The sequence below is a fragment of the Chiloscyllium punctatum genome, chromosome 50 (assembly GCF_047496795.1).
Source record: "Chiloscyllium punctatum isolate Juve2018m chromosome 50, sChiPun1.3, whole genome shotgun sequence".
NCBI classification, from domain to species: domain Eukaryota; kingdom Metazoa; phylum Chordata; class Chondrichthyes; order Orectolobiformes; family Hemiscylliidae; genus Chiloscyllium; species Chiloscyllium punctatum.
In genome coordinates, this window is record NC_092788.1 from 48,302,562 (window position 1) to 48,310,627 (window position 8,066).

The following is an 8,066-nucleotide window of genomic DNA, read 5'->3' on the forward strand; positions in this document are numbered from 1 at the left end:
GAGCCGCTGGAACTTAGCAACTTTGATTGCGAACTTCCTCCAAAAATCATTTATTTGAGAGAAAGAGAAAGGTGCTGAGCTGGTTGGAAAGACAGAAATGAGCTCTGGACGCTCTTCCCTCAGTAAAATTCAAATAAGTGCATTTTTGTGCTGCCCATTTGATGTTCAGAAACAATCTTCGCAGAACAATCCAGCAGAAAGGTTTTTGTTTCAGAGGCGTCGGTTTCTTTGCTGCAATCGGGCATCAGTTAACATCTGAGTCCCAACTGTCCCAGATGAATCGACTCCGAATGAAACCCTCACTCACTGAGAACCATTCCCACAGCCAGGAGCTGCGGGGCTGGGGCAGTCCAAAGCGGAAAGGAGGATTAAAAATGAGCCATTATTTCTCCCTCAGCCACTCTAACACAGAGACAGACAGAGGGACGGCAGAGACGTGTGACGTCATTCACATGCCGACAGAAGCCGTTCAGCCCATCGAGTCCAAGGTAAATCTCTATAGCTTGTTTCTCTCTGAGATTATTCGTCATCAGTGCTGCATGTTCTAATAATACGGAACTGTATCTGACTCGAAATGCTGTCTCCAACAGACTGAACCACATGTCACTCACGGCTGTTCATTTCACTGGAGAACCCTGCTGGGTGACACAGCGTGCGGAATAACTGCAAGGCGTCAGGGGCACGTTCCACACCACAACTGATTTCTCTCAACTTCGCCAGTGTATTCCCAGCTCAGTCAAGTGACTTTGCGAATCAGGTTATAACAGACCGACAGAGAACAGCAAAATAATTCCATAACTTCAAACGTGTGTTTCCTCAAATGTATAAATGTGGCGGGTGTATCTATTTCAGATACCATTGAGTGTAAGGACGTAGAAGGTTCATCAATATGTAATGTGAAGAACGGAGCACTGTTATAGCGAAACACTGGCAGTGGCAGTACACATACTGAAAGCTGGAATTTTCATCTAGCAGAGGATGCTTTTCATTTATTAATTTCTGCATTATGCGCCCACCACGATCCTTCTGGACCGTTCTGTTATCGCATGTACCTTCGAGGATGACGTTAAAAGATCTTCACTGTTATTGTGTGATACACTGTGGCACAGATGTGTCCCGGTTGTGTCAATATAACCACTCTGTAACTTCCCCAATTCTGCTGTTTTAATTGCAATTTCAATCAGAATCACAAAATGTGTCACACTGCAGACTGAGGCCATGCAGCCCACCTTCGCTCTGCTGGCTCCACGCAATGAGGAAATGACTATGTTTTGATTGATTGATTGTCATATGGACCTAAGTGCAGTGGGACGCGTTGTTTGCGATTGGTAAAGGCAGATCATAGTAATCAAGGACATACAGATCACAGTGTGAGAAAAGCAACATTTGACCAGACCCAGGAATTCAGGTTACTACGTATAGGACGTGTGGTATGCAAATCCACATTGGCAAGATTAGCATTATTTCAAGTTAGACAATTCATTTCTCAGAGCATCAACGCCGAGAAGAAGCGGCTCTTGAACTTGCTTGTGTATGTTTTCAAGCTTTGGAATCTTTCTCTGAACTCGATCTCATCGAAATCATATCTTCTCAGTCAAAAATGAAGTAGTGTGCAAAATTCCAAGGCTCATCTGCAATGTGAACCCGAGAGCTCTCACACGTATGTCACCTGTCTGAGGCAATATCACACCCGAGTCAAATGAGCCAGAACGGCGCCTGACGTGGTAACCATAAATCAGGTGAGTTTCTTTGGTTCACTCTGCTGTTTCAGAGTGAAAGAAGCACAGAGTTTTAATAACAGCTCCTTTCCATTCTGACTCGCCTCTCCCAGGAGGCTGTGCTAGCTGCTTTCCCGGTACAGGGCGGTCTTCATTGAGAACTGAACGAACTCATCTTGCATTGTCACGCAGTGTTGATGGAGAGCAGCTTGAACGCGGTCTTCAGCTTGCTATCAAACAAGAGTTTGTGGAGCGGGGTAGGGGTCTGGCAGGAGTGGGAAGTATGGAAATTCTGGAAAGGTGTAGAAAAGGGAGATCATGCATGCACAAGAAATCATCTTCTTTTGGGAACTATTGTCCAAATAATGCGATCTGAGACAGATAGAAAATGCAGAACTGCGAGGAAAGAGTGAATCTTTCCCTATTAATCGGGAACAGTGTCTGTGCTTCTCGAAGTCACGGGGTGGCTTCTGCTGTCTGAATCAGCATGGGATGTTACTGCAGCGAGTCCCATCGCTCACGCAGCTGACGTGTATACATTTTTCCACGTTGCCTCCAGGTCACATCAAAGATTTCACAGCTCACATCATCCTCGAGTGACAGGGAAGAGAAGGAAGTGATTCAGACTATCATCTTAACACAACCTGGGGATAAATTGGATGTGGGAGAGCGGACAGTTTCGACTGGTTCCAGCGTTTATAATGTTGGTCCGTGTGGTAACAGAAGCAGGAACCAGGAACTGTTTACCTTTGTCTTAAAACAGGTAATTAAATTTTGAAGAGCATAGATATGTCTTCCTGGTGTTCATGAAATGGTCAAAACCAGAATACGGTTCCCTGAGTATGGTCTGACGTCTGGGTTATGGGCCCAGGGCACTCCCACTGTGATATTCTGTTCACAAGATTTGACGCCATGGAAAGAAATGACACAGTGACAAGATCGATTGAATCGGATTCTGTGAAAAAAACACAAGCCGATGGAATGAAAAGCCCCATGAGAGCGAGAAAATAACATTATATGTGAGGAGTTTGTTTTCCAGACTCGAGGAGAGTGGACAGTGCTGTTTCCAGGGGTCAATATCTGGATAAGTAGACTGAATTAGCATCGGCTGTTATTGTACTGCATCTTTTGTACAATGTTGCAAAAGTACGGGCCTTTTGAATCAAGGGGACAACTTCAAAATCCTCAATGATGCAAAACAAATGAGGTGAACAACAAAGCAACCACAGAAACTCGTGTTACGTCATGGGGTAAACGCCCTGGCTCAACCTTTGCTCAAATTCGCTCTCTGTCAAATTCCTGAGCCAGAGATTCGAACAGTGAATGGTCTATGTTAATAAACACTGCTCGAATCTCACAACTTCAGTATTCAATACGCACCTACTTGTATGTCTGACAACAGTAATTGCTCCCTCACTGTGTTACTTCACCACACGCAGAGAAGAAATAAACATGAGAACAACAGTCACGTATATGACGGGGATTTGACCCGATGCACACCTCTTCCCACCCTACCTCTTGCACAACTCTTCCCACCCTACCTCTTGCACAACTCTTCCCACCCTACCTCTTGCATTACACCTCTTCCCACCCTACCTCTTGCAAAAATGCCATCCTGTATTCCCAATTCCACCACCTCTGCCGGACCTACTCCCAGGAAGACCCGTTCCACCACAAAACACACTAGATGCCCTCCTACTTTAGAGACTGCAATTTCCCTTCCCACGTGGTTAAAGATGCCCTCCAACGCATCTGGTCCACATCCCGCACCTCCGCCCTCAGACCCCAGCCCTCCAACCGTAACAACGACAGAACGCCCCTAGTGCTCACCTTCCACCCGACAAATCTTCGCATAAACCAAATCATCCGCTGACATTTCTGCCACCTCCAAACAGACCCCACCACCAGGGATATATTTCCCTCCCCACCCCTTTCCGCCTTGCACAAAGTCCGTTCCCTCCGTGACTGCCTGGCCAGGTCCACGCCCCCCTACAACCTACCCTCCAACACTGGCAATTTCCCTGCCACCGCAGGAACTGTAAAACCTGCGCCCACACCTCCTCCCTCACCTCTCTCCAAGGCCTTAAAGGAGCCTTCCACATCCATCAAAGTTTTACTTGCACATCCACTAATATCATTTATTATATCCGTTGCTCACGATGCGGTCTCCTCTACATTGGGGAGACCGGGCGCCTCCTAGCAGAGCGCTTTAGGGAACATCTCCGGGACACCCGCACCAATCAACCACACCGCCCTGTGGCCCAACATTTCAACTCCCCCTCCCACTCTGCCAAATACATGGAGGTCCTGGGCCTCCTTCACCGCCGCTCCCTCACCACCAGAGGCCTGGAGGAAGAACACCTCATCTTCTGCCTTGGAACACTTCAACCCCAGGCATCATGTGGACTTCAACAGTTTCCTCATTTCCCCTACCCCCACCTCATCATAGTTCTAAACTTCCAGCTCAGCACTGTCCCCATGACTTGTCCAGACTTGTTCTACCTGCCGAGCGCCTTTTCCACCTATTCACTCCACCCTCTCCTCCCTGACCTTTCACCTTAACCCTCTCCCCCAATCACGCATTGTACTCTATGCTAAATTCTCCCCTTTCCCCACCCTCCTCCAGTGTATCTCTCCACGCTTCAGGTTCACTGCCTTTATTCCTAATGAAGGGATTGTGCCCGAAACGTCGATTTTGAAGCTACTCGGATGCTGCCTGAACTGCTGTGCTCTTCCAGCACCACTAATCCAGAATCTGGTTTCCAGCATCTGCAGTCATTGTTTTTACCGCCTTGCAGTTATTCCCCATGCTGTGTCACACAGCAGGGTCCTCCGGTGAAATGAACAGCCGTGAATGACATGTGGTTCAGTCTGTTGGAGACAGCATTTCGAGACAGATACAGTTCCCTATAATTAGAACAAGCAGCAGTGATGATGAAAATCCTCTGAATGAAGCAAGCAATAGAGATTTGCCGTGGACTCGATGGGCTGAACGGCTTCTGTCGGCATGTGAATGACGTCACACGACTGCCGTCCCTCTCCCTGTCTCTGTGACAGTGTGGCTGAGGTAGAAAAAATGGCTCATTTTTAATCCTCCCTTCCGCTTTAGACTGCCTGCAGCCCCGCAGCTGCTGGCTGTGGGGATGGTTCTCAGTGAGTGAGGGTTTCATTCGGAGTAGCTTCATCTGGGACAGTTGGGACTCAGATGTTAACTGATCTACTGATCCATCTTCTGACAGAATTTTCCACTTCACTTCAGCCCGCCCGAACTTCGCTAACGGATACCATTCCCGTTGTTTAGATGTTAAGCGCTCGTGTCAGATCAAGCCTGCCCTCACCCAAAATAAATGGAAAACTCAGTCACACTGTGATCACTGCAATCGAGGGATTTATTCACTCTAAGGTCATTGATAATTCCAAGGATAAAGTTATGTAGGGGGTAGTGCAATTTTTAAACGGTTAGCTGCCTTTTAGTCTTTTCTACCTCATAGTAAACACAAGCAGACACTCGAAACTGTTGCCGGACCTCCCCCACGTTTATATGAATGAAACAGTTGTAACAGCTTTCCGCAATAGTTGAGAGACCGCCCTTAACCACAGTTGTACGACATCATCCATATAAGGGAAGAACGGGAAGCTCAAACACTGATTGGCCAAGTGAATAACAAAATAATCGCAGGCACCAGAACCCAAATAAGGAAAACAGTGGGGAATCCTAGCACTCGTTGGTCAAGGCAGCAGTAGTAGACCCAGCCCACATATACATGTATATAATGCGTGGAGATTACTATGCTTGTGTGTGTGTACCTTTGGGAACAGCATCCGAATTTGCAAAGTTGAATGAAAAAGTTTTGGACAGACTCCTCCGTGTCTTTGTTCCTGGGAAGGGAAATAAAAAGTGCCGTAGATAGGGCCGGACAGCCACTTATCTCGCACAATTGGGGGCTCGTCCGGGATGAAATAATTATTGCCGGGGGGGGGGGGCAGTCTCTTCGGCTCACGGATCAAGCCTGATTACAACAAAGACGCGTCTAGTATATATTTATACTTCTCACTGATCAGCTTGGTCCGTCGGCCGTCGGCCAAGAGAGGATGTGACCCGGCTCATTTAAAAATAATTTTGAATCCTGGAAAAGGAACACACGGACGAGTGCTGGGACGACCGGTTAGTGACTATATACGGGGGTACACACATTTAAAAAGGCCAGACAACTCCGTGCACGGATCAAGGTTAGAGATTCTTTTGTTCTTCCTTGTTGACCGCGTGGTTTTGACGGTCATCTGTGAAAACGCTTTGGGCTTTTAAGACCAGGACTGACGATAAACCACAGGAAATTGTGGTTTTGACGGTCATCTGTGAAAACGCTTTGGGCGTTTAAGACCAGGACCGAAGATAAACCATGGGAAATCAGACTTCTAAGGAAAAGTCAGGGAAGACTGCAAATGGGAAAGAAATACCCCCCGATAGTCCATTAGGTCGGAAGTTAAGTCAATGGACGGACAGTAGTAGAACGAAGGACTTAAAGAAAGAGACCATGATAAAATATTGTTGTTTTATATGGACCAAAGAACCTATCCACGCCCCCTCGTAGTTTGTCCCGAGTATGGGTCTGATGAAGACTGGGTGTGTCAAATCCGAAATGTATATGTTAACAGAAAACAACCGTTTGACCCAGAGGAGAGCAAATATGCCGCCGCCTGGTTGGCGTGCGACGGCGAGAGTCCCACACGTCTCTATCCTCTGATTCCCCAAACAGACCGGAGGAAGCCCCAGAAGTCTTGGGACATCCTCACCGACGGTTTTCCACCGTCTTCCCCGCCCCCGTATATACCACCCGCGCACGACCAGGCGTCCAGCGCGGACCTCCCTCCTGCGACGGATGATTCCGAGTCCCAGCAGGCTACGACCAGTGAGGAAGGAACTGCTGGGGGGGCCCTGGAGGGGGCGCAGAACTCACCCCAGGCACTAGGAAATCAGTCCGACTCGAGATGCAGAGAGGTCGAGAAGAGGGATTGAGAGCTGGGAGGAGTGACAATATTGAACAGCTGAACCCCTTACGATAGGTGCCGTTTGGGAACGAACGGACCGGGTTCGTAGTACAACCTTTAAATTCTGGGGATATCTGGCAACTCCGTAATGAACTGCTCCATCTACTGGACGACCCAGTCAGTGTGGGAATACAACTGGACCAATTTCTGGGGCCCAGTATATGCACATGGGTTGAACTGCAGGCCATGATGGGAATATTATTTAATTACGTTGAAATTGTTATGATCCGGAATAGTGCAATGGCCATTTGGGATAGGGAGCATCAAGACGGCCCTCAGCGTGGAGAGCAGAAGTACCCCTTAGAGGACCCCCGGTGGGATCATAACGACGCGGGGGGACCGGCCAATATGACAGACCTCAGAAGCCTTATAATCAGGGGGATCCAAACCTGCATGCCCAAACAGCGGAATTTAGCAAAAGCATTTGAAGTTGGACAGAAAAAGGATGAATCCCCGAGTGAGTTTTTAGACCGTTTGCGGGAGTCCATGCGAAAGTATTCACGTTTAGACCCCGATGGGGAAATAGGCAAGAGCATGCTTAAGGTGCACTTTGTGACTAAGTCATGGCCTGACATTCAGAAGAAATTACGGAAAGTGGAGGATTGGGCTAAAAAGGATGTTGCAGAATTATTACGGGAAGCACAGAAGGTGTACGTTCAGAGGGATGTAATAAGGGAGAAACATAAGACAAAAATGATGGTGGCAGCCGTACGGGAAGCTTGTAAGTCCACCGGAATGGGGGAGGGAGATTATGGGGTGGAAAGAGGAACGTCGAAGAAAAGTTGGAGAGGGAGAGAAGCGAGACGGGGCAGAAGTGAGAGAGGAGGATCTCATGGAATTGAGCGCCCTCAGAAGGCCGGATGTTACCGTTGCGGGAGACTGGGACACTTCAAAAGGGTTTGTCCCGAGTTTAAAAGGGAAAGAGAAGGGATGTATGAAATGGAGTGTGAACAAATGGATTAGAGAATTCAGGGGAGGATCGGAACATGGGCCTACCAAGAACTCCTGGTAAATTTACGGGTGGGCCCATTTAGACAAGATGTTACCTTCCTAGTTGACACAGGCGCTGGCAGGTCCTCAATTCCCCTCCATCCGAGGGGGGTTGGCTTCCAAGCTAAAACATTAAACATTTCAGGAGTTAAGGGTAGGGTTTTTAATGCGAGAATATTCGAACTACAACCCTTGTGGCTGGAGGAGGAGGAGCTCCAGGTGGAACTCCTTCACCTCCCCCATCTTCCCTATGGCTTGTTGGGACGGGATTTGAAAGTCCGTTTCGGATTGCGAATAGAAGTGGGAGAA